This window comes from Vollenhovia emeryi, unplaced genomic scaffold (genome assembly GCF_000949405.1).
Source record: "Vollenhovia emeryi isolate VEMERY1.0 unplaced genomic scaffold, V.emery_V1.0 DF939123.1, whole genome shotgun sequence".
In the NCBI taxonomy this organism is placed as follows: domain Eukaryota; kingdom Metazoa; phylum Arthropoda; class Insecta; order Hymenoptera; family Formicidae; genus Vollenhovia; species Vollenhovia emeryi.
In genome coordinates, this window is record NW_011967243.1 from 3,909,931 (window position 1) to 3,921,203 (window position 11,273).

The window sequence follows — 11,273 nt, forward strand, 5'->3', positions numbered from 1 at the left end:
GGTTATTGGAGGTGGGTGTGTTAATCTAAATAATTACCTATCTTTTAATTGTGGCACACAGAATGCACGATGGTTAGCGAAATAGCGCGATTGCCGGAAGGTTAAACGATTTGGACTCGATTATGAGCCGACTCGTATCAGATACGCTGTGATATCAGACAATCGCTGATGGACGGGTAGTTAATGGCGCGGAAACGGTGTGCGTATAGAAAGAGAAGAACGGGAACGTAGGAAGAGCCGGGATTCACGCAGCCGCTTAGCCGGAATTGAAGTGCGCCGGATATCGATAGCTATCGGAGAATATGATGAATTTCGCCGAACGGGCGGGATGGGTTTAATGAAGTTGCCGGCTGAATTATGTTGACCTGCGTGGAAATGTAGTCATTAGATTTAATGAAGAAAGAAAAAAAAAAGAGGAACGAGCCGCGGAAAGAAGATCGAAACGATTTTTCGAATGTTACAGATGCAAAAATAAAGAATGGGAGCGACTGTGCGGAATTTATGATAATACGATTCGTGAATGAGATTTCGTTCCACATCTACTAGCAGATGTCCATTAACGCGCCCATCAGCGTGTATTCGGAATTTACTCCTTTTCAATTGCAACATCAATCATCCTGTCATTCCGCGTAAACCGCATCTGCAGCTCGCATGCGGTGCGTTGGCTGCTTCGGCTACAAGAGAAGCGCGCCCCGTGAAGAAATACATTTATAACGCATTACTTAATGCCGTTTCGCAGGTGGTAACGGTTAATTCTCGCCAGTCGGTTCGAAGTATCGAAGCGGGCGAAAATAGCGAAGTCGCTTTTAAAGGCCGGGAAAGAGGAAATATCGCGACATTCGCAGATAATTATGGGAATCGTCGCGAGAGACTATCGGATAGTCATGCCGTTTTATAATGTCGCGACTCGCGTGCCGAGTTTAACGTCCTCTCGATAGACCGCCAACCTCCCTCGCTTTTTACATCCGAGTTAAAACCGGCTGGAAACGTTTAATTGGCAATTCAATTACGCGGCGGCGAAGTTACGACGCGGTGTCGAGCGATAGTCAGACGACCGAAGATTAATGTTTGCCGAACGCTCCCCGCGGGATCGATCACGGCCGCGCGATAACTGGTTGCACAGTCGATATTTGAAATCTAACCGCGCGTAGAACCGAGACGCGATCAAAGACATCCGCCGTTGTGATACGGTGGAGATGACGGGACGATCGGGTTTCAATTCAGGCGTTGGCTGATACGCGCGCTGTACACACATTGCTCAGATCCTAACGCAGTGGGAATCAAATGGGGGGGATCCAGCCAAGTCGAAAGTCAATAATAATCGATCGACCGTGGATCCGAAAGCGCAAACGATCCGTTCGATCTGCTAATGCTTGATTGTAATCGGTGCAGAGTTTTGTTGAACACAAAATTCCCTTCCAGTGTGAATTTTTTCCATTTTCCATAGACATAGTAAATATACAACAAATAAGAATTCTTATTAGTTGATAGTAAATATAGACTGAGCGTCCTATTGAATAAGCTGAAGCTTGTGAAGAGAGAGAGAGAGAAAGAAGATTTAAGAAGACTTCCTTTCTCTGTCTTACACCATCGTAAAAGAAAAGAATCGTGCCTGCGCAGTACTGCACAGGCGTACATTGGTGAGACAGAGAAAGAAAGTCTTCTTAGATCTTCTCTGTCTCTCTCTTCACAAGCTTCAGCTCATTCAATGGGACGCTCAGTCTATATTTACTATGTCCACGATATTTTCAGATAAATATTTGTCGCGGACGTGGCATTCTCTCTTTTTGAAACCAAACACGAGTTTTTCGCTAGGATATTTTTGCTACTTATTTAAATAGTACAATATTTTACCGTGCAGCCCATAAAGACCTCTCCGTGTTTCCATACGCGCACTTTCGCGGTATCGTCTGAAAATAAAAACGGATTCTGCGACAGAGGATTTCTTTCGGCGTGCATCCTAGAAACGGATCCTACACACGGTAGAGGATAGGCGCATTATTCGCATATCTGCATCAAGGTGTCCGCGGTAAGCCGATGCACTCGAAGCGTGTGCGAGCTCACCGCCTTGCAATTCGCGGAACTCGATCAGTGATTCAGAATATCTCTGTCCCGCTGCGTACTGCGGATCGTCCTGAGTCTCAGTTTATGTTATCGCGCCGACCTTAATGCCGGCGGTGCTGCAGTAACGGTTACTGCCTTTGTTATGGATGTAAAAATGAATACTTGGATGCGATATGCATACACAAACTGCACCGTCGCGCTTCAATATTACGTGTATATGACGCTTCGCAGTCGCTTTCTTTTGAGACTAAAATCACGATTTTGTTGAGTCAATCAAGCCAGTGATATACAATAATCGCTAGCTCAGATTATACAATATTGTTAGATTGCCCAAGTCGAAATTTTGGTACTACTTTGACACTTTTAAGGATAATTTACACCCACGTAGACCAGCAATAACCTACTTTGATGATACTATATTTTTTTACTCCTCCCTTGAATCTTTAATTCTAAAAATTTACTTTAGCTCTTACTTAAAATGCTAAATTGGCAAAAGTAGAAATTTCCAACACTATCAGTTTTAAAGTAGGAGTAAATTTTGTACTTGCAAATTTTGTACTTTTACTATCTTAGGTCCTGCTATATAATAGAATTAAAGGTTCAACGTAGGGGCAAAATTTCGACTCGGGTTAGTTGCAAGCTATTCTTCTAAGGCAAATAATAAATACTCGTCTCTCAGTGTTGGTCAGTGTGAAAAGATACGATTGATACTTAATTTTTGAGGCGTTAAGATTACCACGAGGTGGATTAAAAGATGAAAATGATTAATGTTTACTCTTATAAGGTAATCAACGAAAAGATATTTTATTGCATTACCGAATTAATCATTTTTACTGTAACATATTTACCTAAAATTTGTGCCATGCACGTTATGTATTGGAAATTCTACAAACTTTTAACATCACATTACATAAACTGGTGCTATTGTACATTTATACACAATACGTATTATTGCAAATTTTCAGAGAATACGTATATAAAGATTCTCATCTTACGGCGCGGAATCGGACATTATTTTTACGTTTAAAGTTTACAATATCAAATCTTTAGAAAACAACTACAAACAATTCGATAATCGTGAATTGTAGCAAGCGGTCTGACGGAAGATAGAAATAAAGTTGGATTTTGTCGCGTCCCCTTGTAGTCCGTCTAATGAGATACAACTAGAACGATTTATAGGCTCGATTCGACAGTAGTTTCGGCAGTAAGATTTTTCCGCTTCCGCTCTCGTCCGGCACGCACCGCGGCGCGGCGCGGCGCGACGCGACGCATCGTCTGGGACTCCGGGGTGGCTGTCTGGGACGCTTGCGTCGCGCTCGCGTTGCGTCGCTCCCCGTGTACGCCGGCGTTGCTCCGGGCAACCGATGGGGATGAATCTACGCGACGCCGGGCGTCGAGTTTCCTCGTAGCGAGCGGGCGGGGCTGTTGTACTCTCTCAGTGCGCTCCACGACGCCGAACTGACCACGTACAACGCGACGTCGATCCCACGACCTCCCTCCCCGTTCTCTCTCTCTCTTTCTCTTTCTCTCTTCCCTATTAAACCGACGAGATCGGCGTCGTCGTACAACGCGATCGAAATCTCGGCTCGAGATCCTCGCGCGAGTTCCATATTTCGACTCTATCCAGCATCTCGCGGGCATTTGAGGATCGAGAGAACTTTGTCGAGAGTTAACAAGTGCCGGTGATAAGCTGAATTTGATAAGAGAGATAGAGAGAGAGCGTGATAGAGAAAGAGAAAATTCGCGGCAGTGTCGTGTCGGGGGTGAAACAGGATCAGTTAATTGGCGAACGAACAACGGCGCGCAACTCGAGAGCGAGAGTATCCCTGAAAAGTGTCGAGGCAAGTGGATTAAAGGGTGGGAAGATGCAGCGATCGAGAGAATAAATTGGGCAGAAGTTGGTGGTTTTACGTTTGATTAAAATTTTATTTCAAGCATTATGACGCTTGTCGTAAAATCATTTGTGATAAGTCAAAAGAGAGGAGACAATAAGAATTATCCATAAATCGTGAATATTATCGCAATTTGTTGAAAATTCTCTTCCGGATTCGTAAATAATTTCATTGAATTGCATATCAAATTTTTAATTTGCCAACAATCGTCGAGAAGATTAGTATTACTGGTTAAAAGATAATGTTTTTATAATAGAATATTGTGCAGAGAAATCAAGAAGGAAATGCTGGAAACAGTCGTTTGAAATGTGAAGATAACACGATACATGAAGAAGTATTGAAATTTATTGCACAATTATATACACAAATGTGATTTGCAAGTTATTACAAATTATTCCAAGTGAAAGACATTAGAAATCACTGGTAAGTGAGAAATTCATTCTGGATTGGTCAATCAACAAGTGCGGTCTGATCGGCAATACGTGCCGATCTAGAATGGAACTATAAAGTCATTGTGAGATTAAGAGGGAGGAATCAACAAGTCGTAGATAACGATTAATTGGCGCGAGTAAATGATTGTGCGCGAGATTATTCCGCGGACGATCAACGCTAACTGCAGCGCGACTTTGCAGAATAATTCTCTATTCGTTGATGATAATCCTTGTTGAGCGTTCGGGAACTCTCGCGAAGATTGCGTGGTTCTCCGAGGATCGAAGTTAGTCGTGTAACGACGTGAGGAAAGTTTGTGATTGGCCGGCGATGTTTAGAGGAAATTAATTGCGAGTTAAGAACTCTAATGACGCGTTAAGTCTGGCCGATCTATATTTTATGAATCGCCGGCCAATTTGATAAGGAGTTGTAAGAAAAAGTTGAAAGCTCGTGAATATTCAATTAAAAATCTTCATCGTGATTTTCAGAGGATTATTTTTAATCGTGCCAAACGTTACAAACGTCTCTCCTCGAAACCTTTCTAATCCAAAGAATTTTATAATCGTAAGAATATTTGACACGACTGATTCGCTGCGTTACGTTGTATTCTCAAATATTGCAGCGCATGGAAACAATTAGAGAACTCGTATAATACGACTTCGTATCACTTGTCGCATTAATAGCGATCATGGTTGAACACTGTCGAAGTCCGATCTAAACTAACTAGATATCCTTCGAGAGTGGAAGTTATCCCATTAATGATGCACCACGAAGTTCGCAATCCAATTTCATTTGTAATCCATGGGTACGATCGTCCTATAACGGAGACGATTAATTAAAGAATGATAATGACATTGATTTTCGTTGTAACAAACGGAGGAAAAAACCGGCGCATACCTTATTGAAGTAAAAAATTCTACGATTAAACTCCCTTTCGCCGTTTCGAGATCTTTATTTAATCAGATTTCATAAAAATTGTAAGATTAAAATAGTATATAATTAAAACAAGATTGCTTATCACTGAGTTATATAATTACGCTTTGGAAGAGAAATTTTTGCTTGCAAAGGAATATGATATTAATAATATTATCAAGATACAACGCAACCGACAAGCCACCAATTTCGCTAATTATTTTTTCATAGAAGATTACACCGTTTCTTTTATATCGCCGTTAGTATTAGAATGCCGAATTGAAAATTAACCGGAGAGTTCAGTTCTCAAATCAATGTTTAACGCGACGTACCGATACGTTTGTTATGCATCTCGATCAGTCTCGCATCCACGAAATCATTATGAAACAACCGATCATGAGCATCCGTGATTGAGATTCCTGTGAAAAGTGATTATCGCGCGTGCTTTTCCCTCACCTTCGCTGTCAAGAGAAAGAAGATATTTGGATCACACATCAGCGACCGCGATCGTAAGTCTAAATAAGTTATCGTAATTACGAAGTCGTTGCGGACTTTTTGATCTCCATGAACAAACCATATCTCTTTTTCCCCGATTTATCCAACTTTCCACTTTATAAAGCAAATAGTTTTTTTGGGGGGTTAATATACTTATGAAAAGTATCTTTAATGCGATTAAGCCACGATTTGCTTTCGCATTTGGAAAATCCACGCGGAAGATAATTTGGCGCGAATAAGCGTATTTTGCGACTAAGGAGCTTTCGCGTCTTATCCACTTGAAAAAAAAGAATTAATAAAGTGAGAGATTTGCATTATAAAGTCTTATCGTTGTGCATTGATATACTTATAATCTCGGAAAGTTTATAAGCGTTGCGTAGTAGTCTTCTTTATATCAGGGATTATATTACATTTTCTTTGCGTACACGAATCCGCTGAGTCTCTGCAACACAGAATTATTACAGTTATGTATACTATTGAACGCGAGAACGTTTAAGGTAGACGCTACAAGCGCAATTTCATTCATTCAGACGCTCGCTAGAGTTGCGGCCGCACAATCGAACACACAGACCGGTGCGGGCAAACGCGAGAGAAAATTCGATTAAAAGGCCAAGCAACGAATTAATTGCACATAATTAACCACACGTTAAACTGCCCCGCGGTGGCTCTCACCCGGGCAGTCGAACTCTCTGAAAGCGCCGTATGTGCGTATGCATTGTTTGCTTATTGCAGGTCTTCTCCTGGCCATTCAACGCTGTCTGATCATTGACCGTTGAATTTATTGGCATTGCTTTCCACGTTGCTTGTGCTCTCGTATGAAGATGCACAACTATTTTCGCTCGGCGGCTTTCAACTAATGTACTAACGGAGTAAAGTAGAAATTATTTAGATTACTCGGGCTCTATACAAACCGCTTGGAATAGATTTTCAGTAGCAGGCATTTCGCCTTACAAATACACCATACAATGAAATAAATCTTTTTGTAATTTATTAGGACACTCTTAAATAACACCAAAAAAATCTTGTCATAATTTAAACAATTTTTTAATTAAGCGTTTTCTGCACCGTCCAAATTGAAAAATTGTTTATATTATGACAAAGATTTTTTAGTGTTATTTAAGAGTGTCCTAATAAATCCCAAAAAAGATTTATTTCATTGTATCGTGTAATTACTGTGAAACAAATTGTTGAAGATAAGCATAGTTTTTGGGCCATTAAAAAGTGGAATGACTCCTTAAATTATCGATATACATTTCAAAGCGTTAGCTTCCGAAATAAAACTCTCTTAAGCACCACTTGAAGATGTTTATAAGATAATTTCATCTTTCCGCATTTTTCTTCGGTTTCTTTGTTTGGAATTAAAAAATCATTAATACCTTAATAATAAAATTAACGCACTCTTTCGGTTGTTACATCGCTTGTAGGACAACGAATATGTCGATCGAAATTACCGTTTTGGAAAGAGACAGTATATGTTTAATAGAATTTCCATTTTAACGCCGACTCGGCGAATTTTACATACCGTACTGCGAATTATTCCGATTATTCCGATCGCGATCGCCTATTTCTTAGTCTATACGTGACGCCGACGTCGATCGGGAATACAGAGCAGGGTCGATTTAAGACGGAGGGAAAGGCAGGGCGAGGTGGTCGCTTTGTGAAGCTCCCATAAAACAGGGACATTCGTAAAATTAAATGACCTCTACTCGCATCCTGCATTTAGCTATGACAATTTAACCGTGATCATACGTGGGTTTAAAATCATAACCATTATTTTTAGTATAATTTAATCAATTATCAATGAAACATCGAATCGGAATATTAATACGTAGACGCATTCTTTTTATGAAAGAACGGTAGTATTCGATTATTTCCACGTATTTAGAAAAAAAAATTTGAAACGTACTAAATTATCGCGCAACGACAGTAAATACGTGGTATTTTTGTATGGGACAAATTTATCGTTAGGATAAATTACAGATATCTTTCCGACTGTTAGGGAATGCAATTGTACCGAACCAAATTTTTCACGAGGTTCACATTGACAAGCAAGCTTTGCTTTTACCGATAAGCGCACCTATACACACACACACACACAGCGGTGTCTCCACTTGTATTATACCATAAATCCCGGAGCGTGCTCGATGAAGCGAACGAATACAGCTTTTCTCGGATAAACGGCCGACGCGCCGTCGTTGTTCATCGCGGGTGACGAAATCGCAATTTCCGCGTTCTTCCGTCGCGTGTGCGCGTGTGCGTGCGCGCGCGCGTGAAGCGGCGAGACGCGAGATAGAGGCGAGCGTGGAGGATCTCGCAGGGTGCAAGAGACTCGATGGCCCGTAAGCTGCAGATAAGGTATGAGGCAAAACTTTGGCTGGCTGCAGATACACAGGAGAGTGGTGCTTTTTTTCACTGTCTGGGGACAACGGAGTAGATACGCCGGAAGGGCGGGAAGGCACAACAGGCGAAAGAATGGCGGGCGGGGACCAGTAAGAAAGCCGAAAAATGCAGCGCGCTGAATGCAAAAGTGAAGGCCGGGGGAAGAGTAATGCATGCGCTTTGTCGAGAAGCCAGTTTATTTATACCATTGTCCCGCAGGAAATTTTTATGAAACGGCCATTAAAGCGCTGAATGAATCGCTGTCAATAAATATGCGTTTTATGTGGAGCTAAGACAGAGACTTGCTAAAATATTGCCATTTCGGGTAGCGGTTGAAGAGAATATTTCCCCCCTGTTATTGTAAATCGCCAATGAATTGAATTTTACTCGCGTCGTGTAGTATATAGTTAATAAATCATTTTTGGAATAGTGTCACCGTTTGATTGATACAGATAATTTAATAATTATCTGCTATTTAGAAATTATTTTTGCCGGCAGCTGCGATATATTATAAAACAGTGACAAATGTGTGGTTGTATATTGATCTGCAATATGCATCCGTAATTTTCATTTTATGTTACTTCGCAAGTTTACCGTGTTACCTAAAGTAATGCTTCTGGATGTAGTGAACTAACAATTATTACGCACTCTCATTAATCACAGCTCGTTAGACCAAATTAATGACTCTTACGAGATAGCAGAATCTAAATTGATGAAGACTGCGATATAGCACAATATGCTTGAAGCTTCGTATGAAAACGAAGATAAATTGTGGCATTTAACATTTGCATAATCTTGGATCGATACAGGAAATAGGAATCCAGCGTTCATTGCGAGGCGCGGAAACGTTGGCTTTTTGCAAAGAAATGTAAAAGAAAGGCAATCTTGGTAGACGCGAATTTCTAATTAATCAATGGATTCGGAATGAGGCATATTATAATTTATGTTGAGCGCGGGACGTGAGAAAATGCGAATCTTATTCCCATAAATTGGCGCAGTCGATAGATGCCATCGGATGGATTCTTGCACGAATCGCGGCACATTTTTCTCGATAATAATAACGACTTAACCGAGTAGCCTCGTAATCTTTCGACGAGCGCATTCGGCACGGTGGACTCGCCCTCGCCATACGTAACGATTAGGGTCGTCGTTTTGCCGAACGACGTTTACAATCGACGGTAAACTCAAACGCGGATTTATCGTCGCGCGCGCACACATGCGCGCGTAGCACAAAGGGCTAGCTTTTGAAATTAGATCATCGAGTCGAGGCGGAATGGCGGCGGAGGCGGGACTCCGAATCTTCGAATCGGCTTAACGTCGAATCCTTGAATAAAGCCGGTACACTCTCCAAAGGTCCGGTTAAGCCGGTCGTTTAGTCTGTACACGGACTCTTCGGCGAGTGGTACATTTGTTAAAACCGCTGCACCGTATTTTGCGGATTACATCGTACTTTTCGGACCGGGGCGCGTTACCAGGAGTAACGCGGTGCCGCGACTTTGAAAACGGGAACGCAAAGCCGGATCTGTTTTACGCAACATTTTGCTTTACCAGCGAGATAATCGGAGATAATTCATTGCAGGCGTAACTCACGGGGATTATTACTTTATTAAGTATCCTTGGCGATTTAGTCGCATTCATGACGGTACAATTATACGCGAAAATAGCACGGGATTATCTAATTTTTACCGCTTTTATCGCCGGAATGTAACGCGGATTTGCAGTCTCTTTATGAACGAGCTAAGTAAGACAAGTAGTTATAGGCATTAGCTCAATTATTATTTTACCGTCGTATCACCATAACGAGTGTATTCTGCAGTAAGATTCGTGCACAACACCGCTTTGCGCCAGGTATATTTTTAGATCCAGAGAAATACTTAGTTCTATTATAGCACGGGCCTAAAAATATAATTCAGCTGACACAAAGCGCTCCACTGAGCAACTTTCTCCGCTCAGGCTAGAAAGCTCTATTTCAAGTCTGCGGCCGAGAGGTACTTCTCGAATCGTGTCTTTCGATGCAAAAGCTGGCGCAGAATTTCGAAATTATGCTTCGCGTGAGATCGTATGAGAACGACACGTGTCATTATTTCGAATCATGAATCTATCGTGTCCAAGTCCGATAGATTTGCCGCCGCGATTTTTCTCGCGACCCGCGGATCTCACGAACGATCGCAAAAAGCACCGACCGAGTTTCCGGCATGTTTTCTGGCGCGTTTCCCCCGCGTAGCGATTGGTGGAAGGCGATGGCGGACGGAGAAACGCTTCCGGAATTCTTATATGCACTTTCTGCACCCTCATATCCATCGTCGGTTTTTCGCTCGTCAGTAGACGATCTTCGACGAACGGAGATTCCAGATTACTTTTTGCACCGAGCCGCGTCCGGCTGTTTACCCTCCTCGCTTTTTCGTAGAACGGTTGAGCTTCCATTATGAAGAGAGAAAAAAAGAGAGATTTAGCTGGGCGATGTTTTCGAAAATATATATCGTAAAGTATTATATAAAATATATTTGAAATTGTTAGTCAATCGCTTCATTAATTTTAGGTACAGATGGAATTTTAATCGGTTAATTTTTCTTAAGTCGTTTTATCGAGTCACTTGAGTTCCGGGTTTAGTTACTGTAGAATTATTTTTAAGATTAATGATACCTTTATTACTTTATCGACAGCTCAAGTTATAATTTTACACTTATCTCGAACCTGTTTCAAATTTGCCCTAATAGAAGATTTCAATTCTATCAAAATTCTTCGTAGTACGAACATAGTCGCATAGCTGTTCTATCTCTGAAAGAACAAATGCTGAAAATATTATCTGCAAGCCGCAATCAACACTTTTATTCTATACTCGTTGTCATTTCGAGAAATCCGGCAATTATTCTCTTTAAAATTAGAAATTGCAGACTCGTGAGAATTGCGTTTCCCGCAGAGGGAATGGTAAAGGACGATATTTGCACGTCTCGCAAATGTAATGGCGTGAATTTGTTAAAAGTCGGCGAGTCTTGCGAAAAATATCTCCGTGCGTCTTTCGCGGTTTTTACGATAAAAGCATCCGCGAGATATCGCCTGGCCCGAAGGGAACAAGAAATATTCCTGTTAATATCGCCAATG